The sequence below is a fragment of the Megascapheus bottae genome, chromosome 19 (assembly GCF_031878675.1).
Source record: "Megascapheus bottae isolate mThoBot1 chromosome 19, mThoBot2.hap1, whole genome shotgun sequence".
NCBI lineage: Eukaryota > Metazoa > Chordata > Mammalia > Rodentia > Geomyidae > Megascapheus > Megascapheus bottae.
Window position 1 is genome coordinate 36,271,825 of NC_143527.1, and position 19,014 is coordinate 36,290,838.

General features: G+C 38.4%; 1 pseudogene; it reads left to right on the top strand.

The window, feature by feature from the left end:
* Positions 1 to 6,325: 6,325 nt before the first annotated feature.
* On the top strand, positions 6,326 to 8,044 carry LOC150049842 (52 kDa repressor of the inhibitor of the protein kinase pseudogene; annotated as a pseudogene).
* The last annotated feature ends 10,970 nt before the right edge of the window (positions 8,045 to 19,014 follow it).

Sequence of the window (19,014 nt, forward strand, 5' to 3'; positions counted from 1 at the left end):
CAGGTGATTTAGATACAAGCTTAATTTTGGAAAAGTGTCCTAGATTTATTCAGTGCAGCTAACAGCATAATCACCTGGACATTTTCCTTCCCTACTCTGTACCAGGATTTGAACTCAGAGCCTGGCTCTTGCAAGCAAGCAAATGCCTCTAGTTCAGAATTTTGCTTGTTATTTTGGATGCAAAGGGTTTTTTCTGCCCAGACTAGAAATTTTGATCCTCCAGAATTCAGCTTCCCAATTAGCTAGGCACCAGCACCTGGCAACCTGAGCTGCTTTTAAAACATTGAAATCTTGAAGCCTTGCCCGACCTTTGTGTTTCATGTCTACAGACCTAGCTACTCAGGAGCCTGAGGTTGGAAGGATCACAGTTTTGGGCCATCTCTTGGGGAAAAACAGTCCATAAGACTCCATCTCAATAGAGGAAGCTGGATGTGGTGGCAGGCAGCTGTTATCCCAGGATTCAAGAAGTAAAGAAAAAAAAACCAAAAAAACAGGATTACAGGATTTTAGTTCAAACAATCACCCAGACAAGAAGTGAGATCCTATCTCAAAAATAACCATTGCAAAAAAAAAGTCTGGAGGAATGACTCAGTGGCAGAGTTCCTGTCTAGCAAGTGTTAGACAGGTATTGCCAAAACAAAACAACAACAACAACAACAAAAATTCTTAAAATCTTGTTCATCTCCAGAGAGCAACTTCAGTTGATATGAGGTTCACCTAAGGCTTTGGAATGTGGAGTAAAAAAATATAAAACAAGGGCTGGGAGTTTGGCCTAGTAGTAGAGCACTTGCCTAGCATGCACGAAGTCCCGGGTTCAATTTCTCAGTACCACATACATAGAAAAAAAGCTGTAAGTAATTCCACTACTTGGCATTTACCCAAATGTCCAGAAACAAGGGCATACTAAATCCACTAGCACAATGATGTTCACTGCAGCACTATTTACCATAGCAAAGATATGGAACCAACCCAGATGTCCTTCAGTTGATGAGTGGCTCAACAAGATGTGGTATTTATGCAGAATGGAATTCTATGCTGCTGTCAGAAAGAACAACATTGCCCTATTTGTAAGGAAATGGAAAGACTTAGGGAAAATCCTATTAAGTGAAGTAAGCCAGACTCAAAGGAACATAGGCTCAATGGTTTCCCTCATTTGTCATAATCAGTAGAAATCTTGGGCTCTCCTAGCAGAGATTTACAATAGAGCAAAACCTAGATACATGTGACACTAAATGAAAGGACCTCTAGGATATAGAAACAAAAGCCATATAATGAATGATTGTTGTCCTTAATGCACTATGTTATCTCTCATCTCTTTTGCTGTCTCTTGGTTATCTTATTGTTACAGTGTTTTACCTTGTTATCTGATATATTATATATATGCTTATTTGGTTATTTGAAATCAGATAGGAAGGGGGAGAAAACAAGATGAGGGGTCAGGGTGGGTGGAGGGAAATGGGACCAAGATATGAGAAAGGGTATCAATGTATGTGAAGTAATGCACCTTCTATCTGGTGAATATAATGTATCCCTTCTATTAATTACAATAAAAATATATGAAAAAAAAGAAAAAAGCTGGAATTGGTGCTGTGGCTGAAGTGGTAGAGTGCTATCCTTGAGGAAAGCCCAAGGACCATGCTCAGGCCCTGAGTTCAAGGCCCAGGACTGGCAAAAAATAAAAATAATAAAACAACAACAAAACATCATTAGGCTGCCCTAAAATGTAATGGTTTGAAATCCTTTGGCATCTCTTCTCTATAAACCCTCTGCCATAACTCAGCCACAGCCCTGCTCACTTCTCACTGTGGCCAACTCATTAAATTAGGTCTCTACTTCATATAGTGAAGCTGCCTCTAGTCCCACAGTTCTTACATTTGTATCTGGCTACACAGTCATTTCAAATACCCAAGCAGAACCCACCACTGCTATTCAGAAACACCTATTGAATGAAGCAATCTGTTAGAGCTTCCTCACCATGTGTCCTGGGGGTTCCTGTCAGATCTCAACAATCCAAGTCTACACTTGCAGAAGGAACATTCTATCATCATCTGAACTTAATGCCAACAATGTGCTTTCCTAATGGGAGGCAAGGAAAGCAGACCCTTCTAGAATTGGGGTCAGGAGCAGCTAGGAATGAAGTCGGTTGCCTAGCAACAACTCCTTCTTCTCATCTCCCTCCAGATATCATTTTTATAATATTCCGTTTTTCCTGCCCTTCTTTCAAGGCTAGTCCAAGTATTTATTTTAACTAGATTTTTATCCATGCCAAATTGGAAGGTAGGCTACGTATAGATCATCTTGTTAAGTGAACATAATTGAATATGAAATTTGCATATCATAGAGGAATACACAATTATTCAAATGAAAAGGCCCCTTTAGGCATTATTTAATGGATATTTACTGAATGTCTGAAACATGCTTGACATTTAGCAAAGCAGTATATTAAAAAATATCTTCCATATGGGGCCGGGAGTTTGGCCTAGTGGTTAAAGTGCTTGCCTAGCATGCATGAAGACCCGGGTTCGATTCCTCGGTACCACATATATAGAAAAAAGCCGGAAGTGGTTCTGAGGCTCAAGTGGTAGAGCTCTAGCCTTGAGAAAGTCCAAGGACAGTGCTCAGGCCCTGAGCTCAAGCCCAGGACTGGCAAAAAAAAAATATCTTCCATAGGTAAGATTAAAAATGAGTCCTTTAACTAAGAAGGATTGAGTATCTAAGATGGCTAAGAGGGAATCATACATTAAGATTCTAATCTACATGACATAACATCAACATATCAAAAATCGATTATATTATTATACATCCATAGTAAATATCTAAAATACCTTTATGATAACAAAGCTACAAAATACCTAAGAATTAAGCTAGTGAATGATCTGCAAAGTAATGTGTAAGGTTTATGAAACTCTAGAATAAATGTTATAAGAAATTGAAACAAATGAAGACACCATATTTGGGAACAATACTCAAATTCTTAAAGTTGTACTGGAGATTTAGTTCAGTGATAAAGCACTGGCCTAGCATGTGCTAGACTCTGGGTTCAATCCCCAGCATCAATCAATCAACCTTAAAGAAATTAATTCTCCCCACTGCAATCTGTGAATACAGTAAAAACAAATCTATGGGTATTTTAAGGTTCTTCATGAGTTGATTTAGAAAACTAAATAGAGGGGCTAGGAGTTTAACCTAATGGTAGAGTACTTGCTTAGCATGCACAAAGACCAGGATTCAATTCCTCTGTACCACATATGTAGAAAAAGAAATGGTAATGTAGCCCAAGTGGTAGAGCTCTAGCCTTGAGAAAGCCCAAGGATGTGCACAGGCCCTGAGTTCAAGCCCTTGGACTGGCAAAAAAAAAATTAGACAGACAAGTAAAGTCTCAATAATAGCCATGGTAATTGTAAACACAAAGGACATGGTGGGAGGATTAGCTAGATAGCATGCTTTCTTATAAAGCTATAGGAAATCTGTTAATATGATATTGGTTCAGGGATGGAAAAATCAATGGAACAAAACTGAGACCCCTGAAACAGACTCAAACATTGAGGGATCTTAATACAAAATAGCGCTAGAATTACTAATCAGAGGAGAAAAAGTTCAGTAAGTAGTGCTATGAAACTGGCTCTGTATAGGAAAAAGAAAATAAATTTCATCTCCATAGTCACCATAAGCAAAATTCTATTCTGGATGTCATAAATAAGAAAAGTTAAAATTTAAAAGGATCCTAGAAGTATATATATATGGAGAATATCTGTATAAACTTGGAGGAGGAAACTATTTGACTCAAAAACATAAGTCAGGCTTGTAATCTTATCTATTCAGGAGGTTGAGATCTGGAATTGAAATGTGAAACCAGCCCAGCCAGACAAATCCAAAAGACTCCAGCAAAAAGCCAGAAGTGAAGGTGTGGCTCAAGTGGCAGAACTCTAGCCTGAGTGGAAAAATCCACGCAAAACTACAAGAACCTGAATTCAAATCCCAGTACTGACATACACATGCACACATGCTCAAAACCTAACAACAGGAGAAAAAATGGATATATTTGTTAAAGGGAATTTTTAGAAAAGATGAAGTCATGGTTCTTACCAGACATAAAATTATTATGTGCTAGAAGTTTTGTACACCTCATTACAACAAGACATTTTCAGTTCATTTGTGTTCTAATTCATAAAGAGCAGAAACATGACTGTCACAGTTCTGCAGCTAAAAGTACACAAAGTTGCTTATCTGCTGAGGGTCATGCTTTCATGATGTCAACTCCAAAACTGCCTTCTCACAGGACAGAGAAACAGGATCAAAAAGGAACAAAGTCTTATTTCAGGAACACCTGACTCCATTCAGCATTCACTATTTACCAAAGGAGCCCATATATTATCTCAATCACCTTCTACAGAGGCCACCTTTCTTCTTTGCCAGTCTTGGCACTTGAACTCAGATCCTGGGCACTGTCCTTGAGCTTTCTTAAGGCTAGCACTCTACCCCTTGAGTCACAGCACCATTTTTGACTTTTTCTATGTATGTGGTACTGAGGAATCGAACCCAGGGTGTTGTGCATGCTAGGCAAGCATTCTACCACTAGGCCATGCTCCCAGCCCTTTTTTGGTTAGTTACAGAGCTTGAATTCAGAGCCTGGGTGTTGTCTATGAGTTCTTTTGTTTGAGGCTAGTGCTGTACTACTTTGAGCCACAGTGCCACTTCTGGTTTTCTGGTGGCTATTTGTAGATAAGAGTCTCACAGACTTTCCTACCCTGGCTGAATGTGAACCACAATCTTCAGATTTTAGCCTTCTGAATAGCTAAGATTACAGGCATGAGCTACCAGCACTCAGTGAGAGACTACCTTAAATAACATAGTACCAAGACCTGTGAGTTTCTAATCGTCATATGAGGAAACCAGGCTGATGTTATAATTAGTAAAAGGAAAAGGCAAAGAATCACACAGTTATAAAAAATAAAGAAATGTTACCAGGTGCCAGTGACTCATGCCTATAATCCTTGCTACTAAGGAGGCTGGGACCCAACGCTCATGGTTCAAAACCAGGCTGGGGAGTAAAGTCTGTGAGATTCCTATCTCTAATAACTATCAGAAAATGCCAGAAATGGAGCTGTGGCCCAAGGAGTACTAGCTTTACGCAAGAAAGTGCAGGGATAGCACTCAGGCCTTGAGTTAAAGCCCCAAGACTGGTACCAGAAAAAAAAAAAAAAAAGATAAGAAAATAAAAGAAAAAAGAAAGAAAGAAAACGAAACAAATAAATTCACAAATGGATGTGAAATTGATTTGTTCCACAAGTGTGTTGAGGTGGGGAGATTAAAACATGTGGATGAGAGGCACTTCAACTACCACCAGACAGAGTTGATTTTCATGTCTAGAGACAAGAGTTGTTTTGCATTGTTATCAGTATCTGGACTTAAAATTTGGAAAATTGCTCAAAGGGAATATAGAACTAAAATTTAATGAAAAAAAAAGCCTCTCAACTCAGGTTTCTTTGTTCATTCCAAGACAGAAATCATGAAGAGGCAAAGAGCTGCAAGGGGCTTAAACATAAGGAAGGGAGGAGTTAGGTTTATCTCATCTGATAGTAACTCACAGTGGCAGCTCCTGTATGTGGCTCGGGACTTCCCTACACACCTTAGAGGCTCAAGGATATCACCTGAGTTCAAGGCCCAGGACCAGCACACACACACACACACACACACACACACACACACACACACACACACACACACACACACACACACACACACACACACGAAGCTGAGGCAGAATTGCTTGCTTGAACCCTGGAATTTGAGGCCAGCCTTGAAAACATAGTAGGAACCTATCTTTAAAACACATAACAATGGAGGCCCTCCCTGCACGTAGCCCTGCCGCCCCAGCCAGTTGTCCTGGCTCCCTGGCAATGATGCTGGGGGCGGGGAGGGCAACTGTATGAAGAAGAGTACAGTCTGACCTGGCCTTCTTCAGGTTCCCACGGGACCCGGCTAGATGCCAGAAGTGGGTGGAGAATTGTAGGAGAGCAGACTTGGAAGATACAACACCCAATCAACTGAATAAACATTATCCACTATGTGCCAAACACTTTGAGACCTCCATGATCTGTAGAACCAGTCCTTACAGGACAGTTCTTCATGCAATACCAACAATATTTGATCTTACCAGTCATTTGAATAATCCACATAGCAGACATAGAGTGAAGATGAAATCAGGACACTGAAACAGAAAAAAAATTCATGAAACTTCTGAACAGGTGGCCAGCAGGAGGAAGACATTTTACCTTCAACTCTTGAAAAGAAGGAAAACAAGGAATACCTGAAGTCTCTATTTGAAATTTTGATTCTTATGGGAAAACAAAACATTCCCGTGGATGGGCATGAAGCTGATGAAATCCCAGATGGTCTCTTCACTACTCCTGATAACTTTCAGGCACTGCTGGAGTGCCGGAAAAATTCTGGTGAGGAGGTCCTGAGAAAGCGCTGTGAGACTACACATTGTTTTGGTCTAAACCACAGCAGAAACAGATGCTAGAGATCTGTGAGAGCTGCATCTGGGAAGAAACTCTCAGGGAAGTAAGAGACTCCCATTTCTTTTCCATTATCAATGATGATGTGGTGGACATAGCCGGGGAAGGGCACCTGTTGGTGAGGTTTGTTGACAATCACATAACCTAAGACAGGAATTTGTGGGCTTTCTGCCTTATGAAGCCAATGCAGAAATTCTGGTGGTGAAAGTTCATACTACAATAACTGAGAAGTGGGGACTGAATATGGAGTAATGTCGTGGTCAGGCTTACATTGTATCTAGTGGATTTTCTTCCAAAATGAAGATGGTTGCATCTAGACCTTTAGAGAACTATCCTCAAGCTATTTATATACTTTGTTCTTTCTGTGCCTTAAACATGTGGTTGGCAAAGTCAGTCTCAGTGATGGGGGTATCCATTGCATTAGGAACAATTGAGGAAGTTTGTTCGTTTTTCCATCAATCACTGCAACCGCTTTTAGAACTTGACAATGTAATTTCCGTTCTTTTCCAGAATAGTGAAGAACGAGGCAAAGAACTGAAGGAAATTTGCCATTCTCTTTGAAATTTTAGTGGATCTCCTGCACGCACTTGTTTTGTGTTTAGATGATATAAATAATGACACAAATACTAGATGGAACAACTGTATAGCTGACCGGGCATTTGTCCTTTGTAGTGCAATGATAGATTTTGATTTTATTGTTACTGTTGTTGTTCTTAAAAATGTCTTATCTTTTACAAGAGCCTTTGGGAAAAAACTCCCGGGGCAAACATCTGATGTCTTCTTTGCAGCCAGTAGTCTGACGGCACTGCTTCACTCACTCAATGAACTGATGGAAAACACTGAAGTTTATCATGAATTTTGGTTTGAGGAAGCTACAAATTTGGTAACCAAGCTTGATATCCAAATGAAACTCCCTGGAAAATTCTGAAGGGCCCAGCAAGGTAATGTGGAATCTCAGCTAACCTCGGAGAGTTACTATAAAGAAACTCTAAGTGTTCCAACAGTGAGACATATTGTTCAGGAACGTAAAGATATATTTTCAGAACAATACTTCAAAGCTCTTAAATGCTTATCTCTGGTTCCCTCAGTCATGGGCCAGCTCAAATCCAACACTTCAGAGGAACACCATGTTGACATGTACAGAAGTGACTTACCCAACCCTGACATCCTCTCAGCTGAGCTTCATTGTTGGAGGGAAAGATATAGTGCTTCCATCTACCATTTATGAAGCCCTCCACCTGCCGGACATCAAGATTTTTCCTAATGTGTATGCCTTGCTGAAGGTCCTGTGCATTCTTCCTGTGATGAAGGTTGAAAATGAGCGTAATGAAAATGGACAAAAAAGTCTCAAAGCATACTTAAGGAACACTTTGACAAATCAAAGGTCAAGTAACTTGGCTTTGCTTAATATAAATTTTGATATAAAACATGATCTGGATCTAATGGTGGATACATATATCAAACTTTATACAACTAAGTCAGAGCTTCCTACAGAGAATTCAGAGACCATTCAAAATACTTAAAAGATTTATAAAATGGGCTTTCTTATATTTGCTGTTTGGAAGAAAAGTCATTAAAGTGTTGTAAGCCACTGAATCACTGACTTTCATTGCCTCTAGGCCTCAAATGAATATACTAGCCATTGATAATCTGTGTATGTAAGCAGAGCCTGTTTGAATTTTCATGCTTTGAATACCTGTTGGTATTGAAATGGTATTTCAATTGAGATGGTATTGAAAGTGCCATCACTTTTGATGGTGTCACAGTGGAACTGTTTGAGTTAAGTCATTTTAGATACAACATTCATGGATCTAGTTGTCAGGTAGTTATCCATCTTTTGTTGAAAAATGAATTTGAGGAAGTATGAAAAAGGGATTTATTTTATAAAATGTTACAAGGAAGCTCATCGTTGGCTTTTGACTGATTGGAGTTAAAACTGTTTTGGCAGCACTAGGTAGGTGGAGGCAGGAAGATATCAAGTTCAAGACTATCCTGGTCTACATGAGATCCTGTTTCAAAAAAACAGGGGCTCAGGGATGTAGTTCAGGGGTAGAGCACTTATCTAAGCGTGCACAAAGCTCTGGGTTCAATACCCAGCACAAAGGTGAAAAATCTGTAGTGGATAGTTAAAGGAATTACCAGAGAGAGAAATTTGTAAGCTCACCCAAAGGTTTCAGTAGATTTTGTGTATCAAAACAACTCAGAGAAACAAGCCATAGTTGAAGTGGGAATGGAAGAACTTGCCCTTGCTGCTTTACATCTAATTGTTGCTGTTTACATTCCTTTGTTGAGCCTACATTTTCATAAGCTTTTCAGCAAGTAAATGTTGAACACTTCTGCTTCATGGTCAAGACAGAAGCCAAGGCCAGCTACACAGGGAACTTACTTGTCTGTTTGCTTCTGTCTTTTTCCGTGATTATATCTACTGCCTCGTCTTGATTTACAAGAAAAACCTACAAAAATAAAATGTTTTGTGGTGTATCTAGAAATAATACAGAAAAAGATTGCTGTTATTTTTGGTGAAGAAAATAAATTTTGTACATTTTATTTCCATCTAAATAAAATGCAAATTTTGTTTAAAAAAACACATAACAATGGAGACATGCCAACCAAAAAGAGCCCAGGTCCAGACGATTTCACTACAGAATTCTACAAGACTTTCAAAGATGAATTAATACCTATACTCTTGAAACTCTTCTGTGGAATAAAAACAGCGGAGCCATACCAAATTCATTTTATGAAGCTAATATCACATTCATCCCCAAACTAGATAAAGATCCAACAAAAAAAGAGAACTACAGACCAATCTTTCTAATGAACACAGACACAAAGCTCCTCAATAAAATACTACACAACAGAATCCAGAAACAAATTTAAAAGATTATACACTATAATCAAGTAGGCTTCATGCCACAGATGCAAAGCTAGTTGAACATTCACAAATCAATTAATATAATACATCATATCAATAGAGCTAAGGTTAAAAATCATATGATAATTTCTCTGGATATTGAAAAGGAATTTGACAAAATACAGCATCCATTCATGTTGAAAGCACTGGGGAAAACATGAATAGGAGGTACATTCCATAAAATAATTAAAGCCTTATATGACAAACCTACAGCCAGTATCATACTAAATGGGGAAAGACTAGAATCATTTACTTTAAAATCAGGAACAAGACAGGAATGCCCACACTCTCCACTTCTCTTCAATATAGTGCTGGAACCCTTCGCCAGAGCAATAAGGCAAGAGAAGGATATCAAAGGCATCCACATAGGGAAAGAAGAAATTAAACTATCCCTATTTGCAGATGACATGATCCTACACCTGAATAACCAATAAACTCCACTCCCAAACTCCTAGAACTAAAGTGGCAAAGTGGCAGGATACAGAATCAACCTTCAAAAGTCAGTAGCTTTTCTGTCACCAACAACACACAAACAGAAGGAGAAATCAAGAAAATGATCCTATATGCAGTAGCCCCCAGAAGAATAAAATATTTAGGAATTAACCAAAGATATAAAGGAATTATTTAATGAAAACTATAAAAGCCTAAAGAACAAAATCAAAGAGGATACTAGGAAATGGAAAGACATCCCATGCTCATGGGTAGGGAGAACCAACACAATGAAAATGACCATACTGCCAAAATTAATATACAAATTCAATGCAATCCCTATCAAAATCCCAAAGACATTCTTTACTGAAATAGAAGATGTAATCCAAAGGTTCATATGGAACAACAAAAGACCTAGAATAGCCAAAGCAACTCTAGGCAAAAGCAATGGAGGTGGTTATTACAATACCAGACTTCAAACTACTATAGAGTCATAATAACAAAAACAGCATGGTATTGTCACAAACATAGACCAGAAGATCAATGGAACCAGAAATAAAACCACATATCTATCGTCAACTTATATTTAACAAAGGAGCTAGAGATATACAGTGAAACAAATATAGCCTATTCAATTATTGGTGCTGGCAAACCTGTACAGCCACATGCAGAAAACTAAAAATTGATCCCAGCCTATCACCATGAACAAGCATTAACTCAAAATGGATCAAAGACCTCCATATCAGACCTGAAACCCTGAAACTGCTACATGATAGAGTAGGAGAAACACTGGAACTCATAGGCATAGGCAAAAACTTCCTGAACAGATTCCCAGGGTCACAACAGATTGGAGAAAGACTCGACAAATGGAACTACCTAAAAATAAAAAGTTTCTGCACAGGCTGGGAATTTGGCCTAGTGGTAGAGTGCTTGCCTAGCATGCACGAAGGCCCGGGTTTGATTCCTCAGTACCACATACGTAGAAAAAAAGCCGGAAGTGGTGCTGAGGCTCAAGTGGTAGAGTGCTAGCCTTGAGCAAAAAATAAAGTCCAAGGACAGTGCTCAGACCCTGAGCTCAAGCCCAGGACTGGCAAAAAAAAAAAAAAAAGTTTCTGCACAGACAAAGGCATAGCTACTGAAGTAGAAAGACAGCCAACTAACCAGGAAAAGATATTTACCAATAATACATCAGACAAATACTTAATATCCAGTACCTACAGGGAACTGAAGAAACTAATTCCCCCCAAACCCAACAAATCAATCACTAAATGGGCAAGGGAACTAAAGAGAAACATATCAAAAGAAGATGAAAATGAGAAAATGCTCATCATCCATAGCCAAAAAGGAAATAAAAACAACCCTAAGATACCACCTTGCCCCATTTGGAATGGCCAATTTCTGAACTCTGACAATGACAAATGCTGGCAGGTTTGTGGAGAAAGAATGCTACTGCACACTATTCACCATAGCAAAGATATGGAACCAACCTAGATGTCCCTCAGTTGATGAGTGGATCAACAAGTTGTGGTATTTGTACACAATGGAATTCTATGCTGCTGTCAGAAAGAATGACATCGCCCCATTTGTTAGGAAATGGAAAGAGTTAGAAAAAATCATATTAAGTGAAGTAAGCCAGACTCAAAGGAACTTAGGCTCAATGGTTTCCCTCATTCGTCATAATCAGTAGAAACCTTGGGCTCTACTAGCAGAGATTTGCAATAGAGCAAAATCTTGATACATAAGGACATATAATATGAAGCTAATTGAAAGGACCTCCAGGATATTGAAACAAAAGCCATATAATGAATGATTGTTGTCCTTAATGTACTATGTTGTCTCTCATCTCCTTTGCTGTCCCTTGGTTATCTCATATTGGTATAGTATCTCACTTTGTTATCTGATATATTGAATTTATTTGTATTTGGATATTTGAAATTTGATAGGGAAGGGGGGAAAACCAAGACGGGTGGGGGGTGTGTGGGGGGAGGGAAACGGGTACCAAGACATGTGAAAGGGTATCAATGTATGTGAATTAATGCACCTTCTATCTGGCAAATATCATGTAACCCTTTTACTAATTACAATAAAAAAAAAAGAATGCTACTGCACTGCTGGTGGGATGTAAACTAGTAAAACCACTCTGGAAGGCAGTTTGGAGGTTTCTTAAAAAACTGAAAATAGACCTTCATTATGATCCTGCCATACCACTCCTGGGCATCATAACCCAGGATATGACAAGGACACCTGGACAGTCATGTTTATCTCTGCACTATTCACAATAGCCAAGTGAGGGAAACAGCCCAGATGCCCCACTACAAATGAAGGGATACAAAAACTGTGGTACATATGTACAACAGAATTCTACATAGCCAACAGACAAGATAAAGTAATGGCATTCACTGTGAAGTAGATGAAACTAGAGCAAATCATGTTGAGTGAGATAAGTCAAGACCAAAGGAAAAAAAGACACATGGTCTCCCTGATATATGGATATTAGATCCAAACAGTACAAGAGCGATGACTCAATATTAGGGTACCCCAGGTTATGGATATGGTCTTGGAGATATAAATATAACTACATAGACATAAAATCTATGATAGGATATATATTCTATAGATATGTTATATAGATTGATATGTATCTATGACATACAAACATAATTTTAATTATGTTCTAAAATCTATGTGCCAGTGATTATATACAGAGATTCCCTTCTTGAATCCTTGTTTGTTAAACATGACATTTAAAATATGATATAAAAATCAATGTTAATAAAATCTTTCAAAAAAAGTAATCAAACCAGAATATTGTAAAGAATAGCAAAAATAAGAAACCCACATAACAGTGACAGATGTGTGCTATTATTATTATAAACAGACTATCTAAGGACCATTGGAGTCACAATAATAGATATGAAAATAAAGAATTGTTTTAGGCCGGGAGTTTGGCCTAGTGGTAGAATACTTTGCCTAGCATGCACGAATACCAGGGTTTGATTCCTCGGTACCACATACATAGAAAAAAGCCGGAAGTGGTACTGAGGCTCAAGTAGTAGATCTCTAGCCTTGAGAAAGTCCAAGGACAGTGCTCAAGCCCTGAGCTCAAGCCCAGGACTGGAAAAAAAAAAAAAAAGCAAAGCGAGATTAACTTCTGCAGAAAGGTGCACTATCAGCCAAAAATCTGGCAAGTAAGTACACAGAGCAGGCAGGCTGCTCCCTACTTATCTCTATTGCAGCAGACCCACCCCTTTGCTCAGATTGGTTGAACTCAGGTTCACAAGATTGTGATTAGTTAGTCTGAATAGGGCAAAATGTATTTACATATTGTGATGCTGAAATAAGATGAACAGTACTCAAGCAATCTCAAAATATGCCTGCACCCTCAGCTATTTCTTGAACCTTGAGGTTGGTCTTCAGGGACGAGTCTTAATATCATCTTGAAAAGAAACAGTTGAAGACAAAACCTTACATTTCAAAAATCCTTCCTTATCCCAAAGCAGTTCCTCTTCTTCTATAAGAACCAAACCACCAAGCTAAAGCAGGAACCTTTGAGCAATACACTTTGATAAGACACAAACAAAACAAAACAATTTTCCTCACCGAATACAGCATGCTCTGACCATAGCCATCTTACATCATGACTGCCAGACTTGAGTCATTTGAACCAGTTTTTCTACATAGTTTCTCGGCTCACTATAAACTCTTTAGAATGGTATGTAGAGCTTTAAGACCAGACCCTGGAGCTATCAGTACCAGGAATGTGCCTGATGTTTTCAATATCTACTTAAGATTAGCCATGCACATTCCATCTTGCATAGAAGTCAGTTCATCCTGACCCTTATTTAAAAAAAACAAAAACAACAATAACAAAAACTGCCAGTCTCCTTCTGACTGAAATCATGGAAGCTTACTGATTTTGCTACTGTCATTGGTTATGCTTCTGCAAACAAATTCCCAATAAATTACAGTCTAGACCTATCTGCTTCTTTCTTGAATCTCATGTAATGTATGGTGGTTCTTTTTTGTTTGTTTTTATCAGATTTTCCTGGGCCTGATTTCCAAATAAATGAAGAGATATTACATGTTCTCATCCACAGATAAAAATCAGCCAAGTTTCAGTGATGTTAATTCCTTGTAACTTGATCTGTAGACCAAAATCTCAGCAAGTTATTCTGTTGATATCAATGAACAATTTCTAAAATTATTTAGAGCAGATGGATAGTTAGCTCAATATTAAAGGGAAAGAATAAAGTTAGAGCCCAATACTGGTTTCAAGATTTATTATAAAACTTGACTGGGGGTGTAGTTCAAGTAGCACAGTGCTTGCACAAGATCCTGATTTCAATTCCAGCACTGCCAAGAAGAAAGCAACAACACAAACTCAGCAGATTATAAAGACAGCTTAGATTTGGTGAAAGAACAAATAAATCAATCAATCAAAGAAACAGAACAGCAACTCCAAATAGACTCATATAAATGTAGACAAATGATATTTGGCAGATGAGCAAAGATCAATAGAAACAAAACAACAGTCTTTTCAAGAAATAATTCTGCAATAATTGGTTATCCACATATGAAAAGCTAAATGGAAGCTGAGCTGTGTAGCTCAAGCCTATAATCCTCACTACACAGGAGACTGAGAGCAGAGCTGTTTGAGGCCAGCCTGGGCAAAAATGTTGCAAGATTCCATCTTAACCAATGGCTAGGCACAGCAGTATGCATCAATAATCCCAGATACACAGAGAAGCACAGATGGCAGGGGTGTGGAATAGAATAACCACTAAGTCTAGATCTAGATCTGACATGATTCACAAAGATTAAATTGAGATCTACCTCAGTGGAAGATCAGCGGTAAAGCACTTACCTGACATGCACAAAGCCCTGCATTAGAACTCCAGCACCACACACAGAAAAGAAGTAACGACAGCAGAATGGATCATAGACTTAAATACAACAATTCTGATATACTAAACAGAAGCTGGAAGTACTTCTTTAAGTGAAAAGGTAGATGTTTTCCACTTAATAAAGAAAGAAAAAAGTCACATATGCTGGGCTGGGAATGGTTTAGTGGTAGAGTGTTTTTGCCTAGCATGCATGAAGTCCTGGGTTCAATTCCTTGGTATCACATAAACAACAACAACAACAACAACAACAAAGCCAGAAGTGGAGCTGTGGCTCAAGTGGTAGAGTGCTAGCCTTGAGCAAAAGAAGCTCAGGGACAGTGCCTAGGTCCTGAGTTCAAACCCCACAACTGGTTAAAAAAAAATCCAAATATGCTCAAGTCACCAGGGGGTGGGGAGAATCAACTGTAAAATACAACATACAAAATTATAAAACTCCTAGAATACAACAAACTCCAGGAATATAACACATAGCAAACCTAGATAAGTAGAATAATAACTTTCTGGAGATAACAAAATCACAATCCATGAAAGAAATAACAAATGGCAAGCAAACACATGAAAGGCATTCAACATCATATCATTAGAGAACTGCAATTTAAAACAGCAATGAGACACAACTACATCATCTATTATAATGATGAAAATTTAAAACACTGACAACACCACACATTGCTGATATAAAGTTTAGTGTATATTACAAGGGGAAAGAAGCCAGAAAGAAAAGGCTATATATTGGAAGACTCCAAATACCATACCCTATTCTCCAAATCTATCATTTTTCTTTCCATGGGTTGCAGTTACCTATGCCCAACTGTTGTCCAAAAATATTAATTGGAAAATTCCAGAAATAATAAAATTCATTAAAAGAATAAATGAATAAAATAATTCAATTCATTTTAAGCATTATGCTCTATCTCACCTCACCCAGGATAGACACCTTTTCCTACTGTGTCTCTACTGCATATGCATTTCAGTTATCAGATTGACTGTCCTGGTATCACAGTTCTTGTATTTTAGGAGCATTTATATTTGAATAATGGCCCAAAATGCAAGCATAGAGACACTGCCAATTCTGATATAATAAATAGAAGCTGAAAGTACTTCTTTAACTGAAAGAAAAATGATGTTTTCCACTTAATAAGAAAGAAAAACTCATATATGATGAGGTCCCTGGGATCAGCTGTAAGAACTCATCTTTCATAAAATTATGAAGAAGGAAAAAGATTAATTTCATTCTCTCTTTAAGATGAAAAAGTTATGGCTGATTACTGTTAAGATGAAATAGCAATAGTTATTAAATGTAGTATGATTATATTCATATATTTAATGGGGAAATGTAGTAAGTATAATATCCAATGCTACCTGGTCTTCTGGTGACCACTTTGGGTCTTAGAACACATCTCCCATGGATAAGGAAGACTTAGTTTGTGTGATATCCTGGGAAATGCAAAACTATAGAGGCAGTATATATATATATAAAAAAGGCCAGTGATTGTCAGTGGATAAGAAGGAAGGAGGGAAAGAGGGATGAACAGGCAGAGCACTGATTTTAAGGGATAAGAAATTATAAGATATACCATAGAGGGAGGTTACATGCATTTGATGTATACATTTGGTAATGGATGCGTATCCAGGCTAGTTCTCTTGTCACTTCGATTACAGCCCACTTCTGGCTTTTTGTGGCTACTTGGATATAAAAGTCTTTGAACTTTCCTGCCTGAGCTGACTTCAAACCACTATCTCTGATCTCAGACTCTTGAGTATTTAGGATTACAGGTATAAGCCACTAGCTCTTGGCTGACTTACAATAGGGCAAAACCTAGATACATAAAGCCATATAGGATGAGGCTAAATGAAAGGACCTCCAGGATATAGAAACAAGAGCCATATAATGTGTGATTGTTGTTCTTAATGTACTATATTATTTCTCATCTCTTTTGTTGTCCCTTGGTTATCTCATATTGTTACAGTAGCCTATCTTGTTATCTGATACATTGTATATGTGTTTATTTGTTTATTTGAAATAGGATAGGAAAGGGGGAAAACAAGATGAGGGGAGAGGGTGGGGGAGGGAAATCGGGACAAAACCATGAGAAGGGGTAGCAATATTTGTTAAGTATCTGGCGAATACAATGTAACCTTTCTATCAATTACAATAAAAATATATTTTAAAAAGACTGATGTCTGGCAGATACATTGCATTAATCAGTTAATAGCTTTTGCATTTTTTTGTGGGTCATGGGGCTTGAACTCGGCCTGGGCGCTGTCCCTGAGCTCTTCAGCTCAAGGCTACCACCCTACCCTTGAACCAAGCCCCACTTCCTATTTTATAGAGATTATATATATATTAAAAAAAAAGTTGGAGATGAGAGTCTCCCGGGCTGGCTTTGAACCTTGATCCTCAGATCTCAGCCTCCTGAGTAGCTAGGGTTACAAGTGTGACACCATGCCTGGCTGTATGTTTTTGAAGAATAAGAATTGCAGTTAATATTCTCTCTTTGCAAGACAACCAAGAGAGAGCAAAACTAAAATATAACCCATGTCATTTCTATTTCTCCAGCTTTGCCACTTGGTAAACAGCAATAAAAAACCTAGATGCAGTGAGAGAATCAAATGAACACATTTGATATTATATTATTTAGAAGAAGCAAACCACTGTTGTAAGTTTAAGAGGATTGCTTATAAGAGCCAACTGGTGGGGCCGAGAGTTTGGCCTAATGGTAGAGTGCTTGCCTAGCATGCACGAAGACCCGGGTTCGATTCCTTGGTACCACATACTTAGAAAAAGCCAGAAATGGTGCTGAGGCTCAAGTGGTAAAGTTCTAGCCTTGAGAAAAATCCAAGGACAGTCCTCAGGCCCTGAGCTCAAGCCCAGGACTGGCAAAAAAAAAAAAAAAAGAGTCAACTGGTGAATCTTAAAATTAGACTACAAACTTTAAGTTCATAAAAACAGACCTTATTTACCCTACAGTCTGACACATATGAATGATTTGTATGAAGACAAATTTAGATAATGATATGCCCCATCTTTCTTCTTGAAGAAGAAAAGAGAAAACCATGTATTACATTTGGCAACAATACACTTGTTGCCTTCCAGAGAAGAATTCAGAGTATGTGTACAAATATGAACTGACAAATAGGGGAGGAGGAAGAGAAAAAGGAGGAAGGATCAGATGATAAGAAATGGAGGAAAAGAGATGGAGGGGGATTTTTTTTCCAGTCTTGGGGTTTGAACTCAGGCCCTGTATATTGTCCTTGAGCTTCTTTTGCTTAAGACTAGCCTTCTACCACTTGAGCCAGAGTACCACTTCCAGCCTTTTCTGTGTATGTGGCAACCAAGGAATCAAACCCAGGGCTTTGTGCATGCTAAATAAGCACTATTCTACTAGGCCAAACTCCTGGCCCTAGAGGATCGTGGGGATTGAGCATGGAAAGTATATGTTCTGCCACTGAGCTATACCACGATCCTCCATATATATCTTAATTCCTAATATATCCATATCAATCAGCTACAACATTCTCTGCTCTCACCCTGATAGTTATAGATGAGAGCACCTTGTTCTATAAAGTTGTCCTATATGCTTGTCTTTCTGTCTCAGCTAGAAAAAAGCAAATATTTGTATCATCTGATCTCAGGTCCTATGATTCTTTCAAATCTCTTTCAATTTTTTTCTTTAGTGAATACTTACTGAGCATCCACCAAGTTATAGATATCTTACAGATTTTATGGTGGATACATTAATGCACTGGTCCTAGGGCTGCCAACCATCTGTAGTACCTATGAGTTCCAAAGCCCCATACCCATATTTCCATTTATTTTCTTTTCTTCTTTTTTTTTTCAATAGGTTGTGGGGCTTGAACTCTGGGTCTGGGCATTGTTTCTGAACTCTTCCGTTCAAGGCTACTGACTGCCCTATGCCTTGAACCACAACATCACTTCCACACTTCCAGTTTTCTGGTAATTAATTGGAAATAAGAGTCCTCATAGACTTGGGCCAGGAGTTTGGCCTAGTGGTAGAGTGCTTGCCTAGCATGCACGAAGACCTGGGTTCGATTCCTCAGTACCACATACATTAAAAAAAGAGAGAGAGAGAGTCTCACAGACTTTAGTGGCCTGGGATGGCTTTGAACCATGATCCTCAGTTCTCAGCCTCCTGAGTAGCTAGGATTACAGGAGTGAGCTTGCCTCAGATTTCCATTTCTATAAGAAAATACCCAAGATAATTAAATTATAAAGAGGAAAGGTTTA